The sequence below is a fragment of the Pinus tabuliformis genome, chromosome 6 (assembly GCF_031772625.1).
Source record: "Pinus tabuliformis cultivar Carrire ecotype Pingquan chromosome 6, CPIR1, whole genome shotgun sequence".
NCBI classification, from domain to species: domain Eukaryota; kingdom Viridiplantae; phylum Streptophyta; class Pinopsida; order Pinales; family Pinaceae; genus Pinus; species Pinus tabuliformis.
The window spans coordinates 958021452-958036406 of NC_142292.1; the positions used below are offsets into that span (position 1 = coordinate 958021452).

The window sequence follows — 14955 nt, forward strand, 5'->3', positions numbered from 1 at the left end:
TTCCAATCTTCAAGAGGACTAAGACAAGGTTGTCCTCTCTCCCCCTACCTGTTTATTCTGATGGCAGAATCCTTCAACTATGCCCTTGACCACAAGAGGCGGACTGGTCTCATTACAAGCATAAAATTTGAAGATGGAGTCAAAAACATCAACCACTCCCAATTTTCTGATGACACCTTGTTAATAGGAGGAGCGTCTATAATTGTTGCTTGAAGGTTAAAATCTCTTTTAGACAAGTACATGAGATATTCTGGAGGCATGATAAATTATCTAAAAACTTGCATATATGGATGGCATGCCTCTGCCCAAACTCTTCACAGCATATCCAACGTCTGTGGAGTTCCTTGCAAATTAAATTGGGATCACTTCAACTATTTGGGAATGCCAGTGAGTATAGGATCTATAAGAGCTGAAATCTGGGATACAACTCTTGACAAATTAAAAAGAAAAGTTCAGTTATGGGGATCTACTTGTTTCAACCTGGCAGGTCGTTTGGTTCTCCACAAATCTGGTCTCTCTTCTCTTCCTCTTTATCAATTTACTCTTATACAGGCTCCAGCCACCTTTCACAACAAAATGGAGAGCATCCTTAGCCATTTCCTCTGGAAAGGGGGGAAAATGAAAAGAAAAAGTTCAACTTGGTCAGCTAGAAGCAAGTTATCCAACAACAGGAAAACGGAGGACTTGGAATCAGATCCCCTAAACTTACAAACTTAGCCTTTGGAGGCAAGATAGTTTGGATATTAATTGATGAACAACAAGCTTGGTGGAAACAAGTTCTTGAAGCAAAATATCTCAGCAGTCCAAGGCAACAGCTTTTAGAAAGCGATTTTCCCACCAAAGGCTGCACAAAATCTTGGAAACTCTACAAAAAAGTTATCCCATTTATGGCGCAAAATATTTCTAAGGTTCCCAAAGGTGGCAGCAAAATCAACATTGGAGCAGACAAGATCATGGGAAACCAGCCAATTAGCAATTAGCCAGGTACAGATCAGATTCTCCTTTTTCTTCATAACAAAGGAATTCAATATTTGGATCAGATTTCACAATGGGACATGAATACTCAGGCCTGGAAAGGGTGGAGCTTCCCCTCCATTCCTAGAAACCTCAAAAAGGACATTAATAATATTCAGGTTCATCTTCACAACATTGCACCATCCATCAAAAATGGCATTGATGGCTTTCGGTGGGATCCCTCTGGCTCTAGCTATACAATTCAAGCTGGTCATCATTTTTTGTGCAGCAGGGACTGTCCTACCCCTCCTTGGATGTACTAGAAAATTGTGTGGAAGTCTGAGGCCATCCCCAAAGTAAAATTTTTCATATGGACCCTCCTAAAAGGGAAAATCCTAACCTCAGACAATCTACAAAAGATGGGTATAGTTGGACCCTCCAGATGCCAAAATTGCCAAGAGGCTGAAGAATTGATCCAGCACCTTTTTATCTCTTATCCCTTTGCAATCTCTTGTTGGAATGGCATCTCCCCCTCTGGCACTCTTACTTGGAACCCTCAGCATTCCATTGGGGAGCTCCTTAACAATTGGAAGAAAGGCTACCCCTAGCAACACAAGAAAAACAACATAGCAAAAAGGGTATGGAATGCTCTTCCCTTCGCCCTCCTATGGAAAATTTGGCTTGCAAGGAATCACAAGATTTTCAGAGATCAGGAAACCATCACTGGGCAATTATGCAGCAAAGCAAAAGTATTACTTTAGAAACTATTGTGGCTAAGGATACTAAGAAAATTGACATGGCTGGACTTTGCATAGAAGAAAGATATTTTATCAGTAGCTTAATAGACAACAACAGGGACATACAAGCAGCAAACATCTATAGTCATCATTCCAGCACTCCTAGTCACAGTTGGAAAATTAGAGTTAAGCAGGATGAATTCTCAGAATGGCTCAGGCTCAGCAATACCCATTCCCTCTTCTTTGATGGTGCTTCAAAATCTAATCCGGGAGTTGCTGGGGTAGGGGGAGTCATTTATAATCCCAATAGTGATCTTATAGCTTCCTTTGAGTGGGGCTTGGGAACCCTATCTAATAACATAGCAGAGGCGCTTACTCTCTACCAAGGTCTCATCCAGCTCCAAGAAATCGGTATCCATAATGCTATGGTTTTTGGAGATTCTACTGCCATTATCAGCCTTATGATCTGTTATCACAAAATCAGTACTAAGGGCTGCAACCAAGCAAGATTTCATGTAACTCTTTCAACCAGACTTTAGACTAAGGATTAGCCTCCTTAGTCAGAGAGGGCTCTCTCACAAACTTTTGATAAAAATCATTCACAACAACAGATGGCTAACTCTTCACACATTCATGAAAACAAAGCTGGTTGGACACATATCAAATTGGTCTTCATTGGGCTATGGAGTCTCACACATTTAGTAAACAAAATCACAGTCATTTCATGGAAGTCAAGGCTCTTTGCATCAGATGTTCAAACACATTTCACATAAACCACAGCTTGCCAAACATACAGGAAGTCAGAGCATTAAAAATGAATTCTGAGTGATTATGCTATAACAAGGCTGTAAAGAACATTAAGAGAATAAACCACCATCATATTTGAACAATATAATCCATTGAGAATCTTGAGAAGAAACAACCACTGCTTTACTATTACTGTAATAAGTCTTTACATTGGCCCAAATAAACTCTGTTTTTGTATAAAATCTCCAACCCCTATTACATCCTAATTTGATCCATTTATAGGAATACGTTCTTCCCTCTCTAGAGCGAGCTCGAAGGCCCTATTAACTACTCCTACATGCTATTTAACTAATTCATTAATTACAAAGTGCTGAACTGTAATTACACAAAATCCTAATCAAACTAAAACACTAATTCCATTCTCCTCGTATGCTTGATTCTTCTTGGATCCTTAACAGCTGTCCTCCTTCAGTTAGGCTGAGATGGCTGAGCTAAAGATGCAAGGAACGCTGACTTTGGATACCTGTTAGCGCTGATGAATCATTTATCATCAGGATCAAAACACCTATTTTTAAGGTCCCTGTCTCCTACCATCCTTCGAAAGTTCAGCAACATGTCCCAGCTCTTTTAATAACCCCAGGTATGGAATGCTGCCATGTTTCTGATGTGCTGTAGGTGATATTGATAGACAGGTGTCTCTCTTCCACAAATCCCGCTCACAGTATCACAATAGCTGCTCTGCGTTTCTTGCTGTAACCTTTGCTTGTGTACTGGTTGGTTTACCATTACCGCAGGTAGTGACAATTTTACCAGAATCTAGTGGACCAACAGGAAGTTCATTAGTAGAAACAGAACCTTCTAACATTGCACCCTGTGTATTTTCCAAGTACTTCTTGCTTTTATTTCCAACAATACCAACATATTAACAAAACTGAGGCAATTACTGTTGCACCTGCAGCAACACCAAAGAGCACTAAACCATGTTGCTTGCTGGAACCATGTCCTATTCGAAGATGGAAAAATCTTCCAGCTCAATAGATGATAAGTTCCAAAGGCATCACGAAGATAAATTTGATGTCCATTTAAAAGGGAGATGATTGTCTCTGCAGTACTGTTTGTCATATGATTACTAGTGTTGGCTAGCAAAACAGCGCATTCAATCTGTAATGTATCTCCTCTGTTTCTGACATTCAGCATATTAACCAGTGTTTGCTAATCAACAGCAATTCCAGTTTCCGTGCCATATCCTCTTTGAATTCATTCACAAGAGACCCAGAAGTCTTAGAATTAACAATCATGGACATGCATAGTTCTATTCCTCCAATTTCCCGATACACTCCTTTGTTTATTGCTGATGGAGGTAAAGCAGGTGGAACTACATATGCTTACTCACCAGAAATAGTTTTTATAGCCTTCAGAGACACGGTGATAAAGCACCTTCATTCGCTCAAACGAATTTATGGTCCAGATCCATCATATCCTGACATTTGCTTTCTTGGTGTGCCTGGGCAAAAATACGAAAACCTCAGTCATCCAAGAGCTCCACAAGTATATACTAAGCCAAAGCTACATTTAAAAAGCACGGATGTCTTATGGCTCAACCGTCAACTACAACTTTCACACCACCATCTAGAAATTTTGGCTTTTTAATTGAAAAATCTGCTGATACTTCCTCGTCGCCATTGCCACTGCCGATATCTGCATTTTCTTTGTAAGCATCCACATGAACACCTAAAACAGCCCTGCCAGAAGGATCGGGGTTCCTAGACCATGCAGCATCCCATTCTAAAGCTTTGGCAGCGCTGCAAACCACACTAGGGCCTCCAGGTACAGTCAAGCGTGCAGCATTCTGAGGAAAGAATCTTTCAAATATCATCCTGTAGTAGTATGCCTCCTTTGTCGTGGGTGTATTCTCAGGGTAAATGTACTTTGCATTTGCCATCATCATATTGGTAACATGATTTGCAACATGCTCTTTCAAACCATCAATCCAACTATAACCAACACCATCGCTGAATTGCTCTTTTTGCCTGTACAAAATATGCTTTGGTAGATAAGGATTCTCCACGTCGTCAAATGCCTTGTGAAGGATCCACTTCTCAATGCGCCCAAGATCAGGCCACACCATCTTCCACTCTGGATCAATTCCCATGAAAATATTGATAAATTCTTTATCTAGAAATGGCACACGAGCCTCAACACCCATGCTGCTATTGACTTATTAACTCTCAGACAGTCATATAGCTGAAGAGACTTTATATTTTGACATGTTTCACGATGTAGCTCCTCTCTGTACAGCTAGGCATCCCAACTTCAAATACCTTAGGAAGATGTCGTAGTATTGCTTCATCTAACTCTTCAGGCCTGTTAGTTGCCGCAAGAACGGTAACCCAAGCAATTTGATTTGTTGTAAAAGCCATCCCACAAAGCCATGAACTCTGTCAACTTTGAAATAATCATGTAAGGCGGTATCTATCATTTCTTGGCGTTCTTTTGCTTCTAGAGAATAGATGCTGCTCTTTAAACCATCAAGAACTCCACTAGAAGGTATTTTTACAAAAGATATTCTTAAGTGTGAAACATATCTAGGCATAATAGGTTTAGAACCCTAAAAATTATGATTCAGGGGTCTAAGCAGGACTGGATTTGTTGATTGATGAAGAACAGTAAACGGAATGATTTCCACTTCAGCAGTTGCATTTAGAGACTTATTTTCAGCAGAAACACTTTCAGAGAATAGAGAAACAAAAGATCCTTTACCACGTCCTATGAGGGTTTTCAGGCATGCTAAATGTAGCCCAATATTAAAGGCCAGTTGAGGCGATAGATACGCCACCTGTGGATCAATGACTAAAGCATAATCTTCAGACAAACAGTACACTAACAGAAGGCCCATATGCTTCAAGCATGCCAGCTGAGAACATAGTACTCTCTATGATTTGTGGAATTCAATAGGATCCAAAACAAAGACTCTTGCAAGTCTTCCCACATTAGTATGGACATCCTTCACAATCACCCATGAACCAGAATTCAGAGATAACTCCCTTAATGTACTTGATGCCAATCCCACAATAGCTGCATCATAATAAGGTGCTTCCTTGAAAACACTGTCACTGCTTTCATCTGCATTCCTGGAGGGAAACAAAACTCTGTACAATAGGCATGCTAGGATTTGGGTCTCCACTGAAAACTCGAACAAATCCCCAATTTCGTAGCACGCTACAAAACCAGCTAAACAGGTAGCGCTGCGAAACTGCTAAAAATAATTCATGCGCTACGAAAACACCCTGTCTTTAAGCTAGGCTAAAAAAAATTTAGCAACAGAATTTTCAGTGATAACAGTGGCTCCACTTGGGATAGTGTGCCCTTGTGGTGCACTAAGAACTTGCAGTTCTAGTGCCTTATAACATTTATTTGATAAACAGAAATTTGCTTGACCAGCGTGACTGTAGGAGAAAGAAAGCTATTTCTACTGAAAAAAGAAATGCTCAGTTAACCTTGAGCTTATTTGCATTTACCTCTACCTACCTACCCTAACCATTTCAACTTCTTTCTGCTCAATCAATATGAAATTTCCAATGTAACCAATCCTCTGTTTTATCTGATATTTGACTTCTTTGACTGCATCGGAGTTCAGAGCCAATATGATAGTTTGATGACCGCTGCCACTGAAATTGTCTCTGATCTTCTTTGAAAAACTGAAATACTGGAGAATAAAACTCTTCCATGTAATCAGCTACAGGATCCCAGAATACATGATCAGCTTGTTTTTCCTTGTAACTTTCCAGCTGTGCAAACTGATCTTCAACCACAGTGTTCAGTTCCTCCATCGTGAAGGAGAAAGGAACCAGCATAGTCTCCTTGCGTTCTGCCATAGAAAACTTCTGAGAATAATGATCATGATCATGAAAACTGTATGCCTGAATTTGTCCTTCTAAAGCTTCAATTTCTTTTTCAAGGTCCTCAGCAAATTCATCCAAAAATCTCATCCTATCCTCTGCCTTGCAGTCAAAAGATTTTAAATATGAGGATAATGACAAAGAAAAAGATTCATTTGTTTCTTCTTTACTATGATCATCATTCCATTGTTTGAAACCTTCAACTGAGGGGAAGTCTGTCACCAACTCTGACCTATCTATCCATTCCTCCAAAAACATGAGCCAAAGGTCTTGAAATGACTTAATGGATTTGGCAGGAAAGCATTCAACCCACTGTTTGCACTTCCCTTGAAGTGAATCATAGAATAATCTTATACAAACATCCTCATGTTTAACTCTCAGAAGCTCTGAAAATTCAAAAAAATCTGATATATGATTCAAGGTTAAACTCAAATCTTCTCCGTTGTATTTGGGACCATTCCTTAGAAAATATGCATCCTTGGGAAAATGATTTGGGAAACCATGAATTCCTGAGAAATCTATGCATGCATACCTTGAACAAAGAATGGCAGCTTCTGGGTCCTTCATAACTCCAGTGGAATCACCATGAATGTATAAACCTTGAATTCTTCAACAATGGAGTCGCCAAGGTAGTTTTGCAGCCTCGAAAATCATTTTGAACTCCTACTACCTTCAGAAATCCAATCTTCAAATTTCGGGAGAGAGTAAGCTTCAGGCTCCCGGCAGACGCACCAAAATGTTATCACAAAATCAGTACTAAGGGCTGCAACCAAGCAAGATTTCATGTAACTCTTTCAACCAGACTTTAGACTAAGGATTAGCCTCCTTAGTCAGAGAGGGCTCTCTCACAAACTTTTGATAAAAATCATTCACAACAACAGATGGCTAACTCTTCACACATTCATGAAAACAAAGCTGGTTGGACACATATCAAATTGGTCTTCATTGGGCTATGGAGTCTCACACATTTAGTAAACAAAATCACAGTCATTTCATGGAAGTCAAGGCTCTTTGCATCAGATGTTCAAACACATTTCACATAAACCACAGCTTGCCAAACATACAGGAAGTCAGAGCATTAAAAATGAATTCTGAGTGATTATGCTATAACAAGGCTGTAAAAGAACATTAAGAGAATAAACCACCATCATATTTGAACAATATAATCCATTGAGAATCTTGAGAAGAAACAACCACTGCTTTACTATTACTGTAATAAGTCTTTACATTGGCCCAAATAAACTCTGTTTTTGTATAAAATCTCCAACCCCTATTACATCCTAATTTGATCCATTTATAGGAATACGTTCTTCCCTCTCTAGAGCGAGCTCGAAGGCCCTATTAACTACTCCTACATGCTATTTAACTAATTCATTAATTACAAAGTGCTGAACTGTAATTACACAAAATCCTAATCAAACTAAAACATTAATTCCATTCTCCTCGTATGCTTGATTCTTCTTGGATCCTTAACAGCTGTCCTCCTTCAGTTAGGCTGAGATGGCTGAGCTAAAGATGCAAGGAACGCTGACTTTGGATACCTGTTAGCGTTGATGAATCATTTATCATCAGGATCAAAACACCTATTTTTAAGGTCCCTGTCTCCTACCATCCTTCGAAAGTTCAGCAACATGTCCCAGCTCTTTTAATAACCCCAGGTATGGAATGCTGCCATGTTTCTGATGTGCTGTAGGTGATATTGATAGACAGGTGTCTCTCTTCCACAAATCCCGCTCACAGTATCACAATAGCTGCTCTGTGTTTCTTGCTGTAACCTTTGCTTGTGTACTGGTTGGTTTACCATTACCGCAGGTAGTGACAATTTTACCAGAATCTAGTGGACCAACAGGAAGTTCATTAGTAGAAACAAAACCTTCTAACATTGCACCCTGTGTATTTTCCAAGTACTTCTTGCTTTTATTTCCAACAATACCAACATATTAACAAAACTGAGGCAATTACTGTTGCACCTGCAGCAACACCAAAGAGCACTAAACCATGTTGCTTGCTGGAACCATGTCCTATTCGAAGATGGCAAAATCTTCCAGCTCAATAGATGATAAGTTCCAAAGGCATCACGAAGATAAATTTGATGTCCATTTAAAAGGGAGATGATTGTCTCTGCAGTACTGTTTGTCATATGATTACTAGTGTTGGCTAGCAAAACAGCGCATTCAATCTGTAATGTATCTCCTCTGTTTCTGACATTCAGCATATTAACCAGTGTTTGCTAATCAACAGCAATTCCAGTTTCCGTGCCATATCCTCTTTGAATTCATTCACAAGAGACCCATAAGTCTTAGAATTAACAATCATGGACATGCATAGTTCTATTCCTCCAATTTCCCGATACACTCCTTTGTTTATTGCTGATGGAGGTAAAGCAGGTGGAACTACATATGCTTACTCACCAGAAATAGTTTTTATAGCCTTCAGAGACACGGTGATAAAGCACCTTCATTCGCTCAAACGAATTTATGGTCCAGATCCATCATATCCTGACATTTGCTTTCCTGGTGTGCCTGGGCAAAAATACGAAAACCTCAGTCATCCAAGAGCTCCACAAGTATATACTAAGCCAAAGCTACATTTAAAAAGCACGGATGTCTTATGGCTCAACCGTCAACTGCAACTTTCACACCACCATCTAGAAATTTTGGCTTTTTAATTGAAAAATCTGCTGATACTTCCTCGTCGCCATTGCCACTGCCGATATCTGCATTTTCTTTGTAAGCATCCACATGAACACCTAAAACAGCCCTGCCAGAAGGATCGGGGTTCCTAGACCATGCAGCATCCCATTCTAAAGCTTTGGCAGCGCTGCAAACCACACTAGGGCCTCCAGGTACAGTCAAGCGTGCAGCATTCTGAGGAAAGAATCTTTCAAATATCATCCTGTAGTAGTATGCCTCCTTTGTCGTGGGTGTATTCTCAGGGTAAATGTACTTTGCATTTGCCATCATCATATTGGTAACATGATTTGCAACATGCTCTTTCAAACCATCAATCCAACTATAACCAACACCATCGCTGAATTGCTCTTTTTGCCTGTACAAAATATGCTTTGGTAGATAAGGATTCTCCACGTCGTCAAATGCCTTGCGAAGGATCCACTTCTCAATGCGCCCAAGATCAGGCCACACCATCTTCCACTCTGGATCAATTCCCATGAAAATATTGATAAATTCTTTATCTAGAAACGGCACACGAGCCTCAACACCCATGCTGCTGTTGACTTATTAACTCTCAGACAGTCATATAGATGAAGAGACTTTATCTTTTGACATGTTTCACGATGTAGCTCCTCTCTGTACAGCTAGGCATCCCAACTTCAAATACCTTAGGAAGATGTCGTAGTATTGCTTCATCTAACTCTTCAGGCCTGTTAGTTGCCGCAAGAACGGTAACCCAAGCAATTTGATTTGTTGTAAAAGCCATCCCACAAAGCCATGAACTCTGTCAACTTTGAAATAATCATGTAAGGCAGTATCTATCATTTCTTGGCGTTCTTTTGCTTCTAGAGAATAGATGCTGCTCTTTAAACCATCAAGAACTCCACTAGAAGGTATTTTTACAAAAGATATTCTTAAGTGTGAAACATATCTAGGCATAATAGGTTTAGAACCCTAAAAATTATGATTCAGGGGTCTAAGCAGGACTGGATTTGTTGATTGATGAAGAACAGTAAACGGAATGATTTCCACTTCAGCAGTTGCATTTAGAGACTTATTTTCAGCAGAAACACTTTCAGAGAATAGAGAAACAAAAGATCCTTTACCACGTCCTATGAGGGTTTTCAGGCATGCTAAATGTAGCCCAATATTAAAGGCCAGTTGAGGCGATAGATACGCCACCTGTGGATCAATGACTAAAGCATAATCTTCAGACAAACAGTACACTGACAGAAGGCCCATATGCTTCAAGCATGCCAGCTGAGAACATAGTACTCTCTATGATTTGTGGAATTCAATAGGATCCAAAACAAAGACTCTTGCAAGTCTTCCCACATTAGTATGGACATCCTTCACAATCACCCATGAACCAGAATTCAGAGATAACTCCCTTAATGTACTTGATGCCAATCCCACAATAGCTGCATCATAATAAGGTGCTTCCTTGAAAACACTGTCACTGCTTTCATCTGCATTCCTGGAGGGAAACAAAACTCTGTACAATAGGCATGCTAGGATTTGGGTCTCCACTGAAAACTCGAACAAATCCCCAATTTCGTAGCACGCTACAAAACCAGCTAAACAGGTAGCGCTGCGAAACTGCTAAAAATAATTCATGCGCTGCGAAAACACCCTGTCTTTAAGCTAGGCTAAAAAAAATTTAGCAACAGAATTTTCAGTGATAACAGTGGCTCCACTTGGGATAGTGTGCCCTTGTGGTGCACCAAGAACTTGCAGTTCCAGTGCCTTATAACATTTATTTGATAAATAGAAATTTGCTTGACCAGCGTGACTGTAGGAGAAAGAAAGCTATTTCTACTGAAAAAAGAAATGCTCAGTTAACCTTGAGCTTATTTGCATTTACCTCTACCTACCTACCCTAACCATTTCAACTTCTTTCTGCTCAATCAATATGAAATTTCCAATGTAACCAATCCTCTGTTTTATCTGATATTTGACTTCTTTGACTGCATCGGAGTTCAGAGCCAATATGATAGTTTGATGACCGCTGCCACTGAAATTGTCTCTGATCTTCTTTGAAAAACTGAAATACTGGAGAATAAAACTCTTCCATGTAATCAGCTACAGGATCCCAGAATACATGATCAGCTTGTTTTTCCTTGTAACTTTCCAGCTGTGCAAACTGATCTTCAACCACAGTGTTCAGTTCCTCCATCGTGAAGGAGAAAGGAACCAGCATAGTCTCCTTGCGTTCTGCCATAGAAAACTTCTGAGAATAATGATCATGATCATGAAAACTGTATGCCTGAATTTGTCCTTCTAAAGCTTCAATTTCTTTTTCAAGGTCCTCAGCAAATTCATCCAAAAATCTCATCCTATCCTCTGCCTTGCAGTCAAAAGATTTTAAATATGAGGATAATGACAAAGAAAAAGATTCATTTGTTTCTTCTTTACTATGATCATCATTCCATTGTTTGAAACCTTCAACTGAGGGGAAGTCTGTCACCAACTCTGACCTATCTATCCATTCCTCCAAAAACATGAGCCAAAGGTCTTGAAATGACTTAATGGATTTGGCAGGAAAGCATTCAACCCACTGTTTGCACTTCCCTTGAAGTGAATCATAGAATAATCTTATACAAACATCCTCATGTTTAACTCTCAGAAGCTCTAAAAATTCAAAAAAATCTGATATATGATTCAAGGTTAAACTCAAATCTTCTCCGTTGTATTTGGGACCATTCCTTAGAAAATATGCATCCTTGGGAAAATGATTTGGGAAACCATGAATTCCTGAGAAATCTATGCATGCATACCTTGAACAAAGAATGGCAGCTTCTGGGTCCTTCATAACTCCAGTGGAATCACCATGAATGTATAAACCTTGAATTCTTCAACAATGGAGTCGCCAAGGTAGTTTTGCAGCCTCGAAAATCATTTTGAACTCCTGCTACCTTCAGAAATCCAATCTTCAAATTTCGGGAGAGAGTAAGCTTCAGGCTCCCGGCAGACGCACCAAAATGTTATCACAAAATCAGTACTAAGGGCTGCAACCAAGCAAGATTTCATGTAACTCTTTCAACCAGACTTTAGACTAAGGATTAGCCTCCTTAGTCAGAGAGGGCTCTCTCACAAACTTTTGATAAAAATCATTCACAACAACAGATGGCTAACTCTTCACACATTCATGAAAACAAAGCTGGTTGGACACATATCAAATTGGTCTTCATTGGGCTATGGAGTCTCACACATTTAGTAAACAAAATCACAGTCATTTCATGGAAGTCAAGGCTCTTTGCATCAGATGTTCAAACACATTTCACATAAACCACAGCTTGCCAAACATACAGGAAGTCAGAGCATTAAAAATGAATTCTGAGTGATTATGCTATAACAAGGCTGTAAAAGAACATTAAGAGAATAAACCACCATCATATTTGAACAATATAATCCATTGAGAATCTTGAGAAGAAACAACCACTGCTTTACTATTACTGTAATAAGTCTTTACATTGGCCCAAATAAACTCTGTTTTTGTATAAAATCTCCAACCCCTATTACATCCTAATTTGATCCATTTATAGGAATACGTTCTTCCCTCTCTAGAGCGAGCTCGAAGGCCCTATTAACTACTCCTACATGCTATTTAACTAATTCATTAATTACAAAGTGCTGAACTGTAATTACACAAAATCCTAATCAAACTAAAACATTAATTCCATTCTCCTCGTATGCTTGATTCTTCTTGGATCCTTAACAGCTGTCCTCCTTCAATTAGGCTGAGATGGCTGAGCTAAAGATGCAAGGAACGCTGACTTTGGATACCTGTTAGCGTTGATGAATCATTTATCATCAGGATCAAAACACCTATTTTTAAGGTCCCTGTCTCCTACCATCCTTCGAAAGTTCAGCAACATGTCCCAGCTCTTTTAATAACCCCAGGTATGGAATGCTGCCATGTTTCTGATGTGCTGTAGGTGATATTGATAGACAGGTGTCTCTCTTCCACAAATCCCGCTCACAGTATCACAATAGCTGCTCTGTGTTTCTTGCTGTAACCTTTGCTTGTGTACTGGTTGGTTTACCATTACCGCAGGTAGTGACAATTTTACCAGAATCTAGTGGACCAACAGGAAGTTCATTAGTAGAAACAAAACCTTCTAACATTGCACCCTGTGTATTTTCCAAGTACTTCTTGCTTTTATTTCCAACAATACCAACATATTAACAAAACTGAGGCAATTACTGTTGCACCTGCAGCAACACCAAAGAGAACTAAACCATGTTGCTTGCTGGAACCATGTCCTATTCGAAGATGGCAAAATCTTCCAGCTCAATAGATGATAAGTTCCAAAGGCATCACGAAGATAAATTTGATGTCCATTTAAAAGGGAGATGATTGTCTCTGCAGTACTGTTTGTCATATGATTACTAGTGTTGGCTAGCAAAACAGCGCATTCAATCTGTAATGTATCTCCTCTGTTTCTGACATTCAGCATATTAACCAGTGTTTGCTAATCAACAGCAATTCCAGTTTCCGTGCCATATCCTCTTTGAATTCATTCACAAGAGACCCAGAAGTCTTAGAATTAACAATCATGGACATGCATAGTTCTATTCCTCCAATTTCCCGATACACTCCTTTGTTTATTGCTGATGGAGGTAAAGCAGGTGGAACTACATATGCTTACTCACCAGAAATAGTTTTTATAGCCTTCAGAGACACGGTGATAAAGCACCTTCATTCGCTCAAACGAATTTATGGTCCAGATCCATCATATCCTGACATTTGCTTTCCTGGTGTGCCTGGGCAAAAATACGAAAACCTCAGTCATCCAAGAGCTCCACAAGTATATACTAAGCCAAAGCTACATTTAAAAAGCACGGATGTCTTATGGCTCAACCGTCAACTGCAACTTTCACACCACCATCTAGAAATTTTGGCTTTTTAATTGAAAAATCTGCTGATACTTCCTCGTCGCCATTGCCACTGCCGATATCTGCATTTTCTTTGTAAGCATCCACATGAACACCTAAAACAGCCCTGCCAGAAGGATCGGGGTTCCTAGACCATGCAGCATCCCATTCTAAAGCTTTGGCAGCGCTGCAAACCACACTAGGGCCTCCAGGTACAGTCAAGCGTGCAGCATTCTGAGGAAAGAATCTTTCAAATATCATCCTGTAGTAGTATGCCTCCTTTGTCGTGGGTGTATTCTCAGGGTAAATGTACTTTGCATTTGCCATCATCATATTGGTAACATGATTTGCAACATGCTCTTTCAAACCATCAATCCAACTATAACCAACACCATCACTGAATTGCTCTTTTTGCCTGTACAAAATATGCTTTGATAGATAAGGATTCTCCACGTCGTCAAATGCCTTGCGAAGGATCCACTTCTCAATGCGCCCAAGATCAGGCCACACCATCTTCCACTCTGGATCAATTCCCATGAAAATATTGATAAATTCTTTATCTAGAAACGGCACACGAGCCTCAACACCCATGCTGTTGTTGACTTATTAACTCTCAGACAGTCATATAGATGAAGAGACTTTATCTTTTGACATGTTTCACGATGTAGCTCCTCTCTGTACAGCTAGGCATCCCAACTTCAAATACCTTAGGAAGATGTCGTAGTATTGCTTCATCTAACTCTTCAGGCCTGTTAGTTGCCGCAAGAACGGTAACCCAAGCAATTTGATCTGTTGTAAAAGCCATCCCACAAAGCCATGAACTCTGTCAACTTTGAAATAATCATGTAAGGCAGTATCTATCATTTCTTGGCATTCTTTTGCTTCTAGAGAATAGATGCTGCTCTTTAAACCATCAAGAACTCCACTAGAAGGTATTTTTACAAAAGATATTCTTAAGTGTGAAACATATCTAGGCATAATAGGTTTAGAACCCTAAAAATTATGATTCAGGGGTCTAAGCAGGACTGGATTTGTTGATTGATGAAGAACAGTAAACGGAATGATTTC

General features: G+C 39.6%; 3 pseudogenes; all 3 read right to left on the bottom strand.

Moving 5' to 3' along the window:
* Positions 1-4035: 4035 nt before the first annotated feature.
* On the bottom strand, positions 4036-4644 carry LOC149262127 (asparagine synthetase [glutamine-hydrolyzing] pseudogene; annotated as a pseudogene).
* Positions 4645-8952: 4308 nt separating this feature from the next.
* On the bottom strand, positions 8953-9561 carry LOC149262128 (asparagine synthetase [glutamine-hydrolyzing] pseudogene; annotated as a pseudogene).
* A 4308-nt stretch (positions 9562-13869) lies between these two features.
* On the bottom strand, positions 13870-14478 carry LOC149262129 (asparagine synthetase [glutamine-hydrolyzing] pseudogene; annotated as a pseudogene).
* Between the last annotated feature and the right edge of the window lie 477 nt (positions 14479-14955).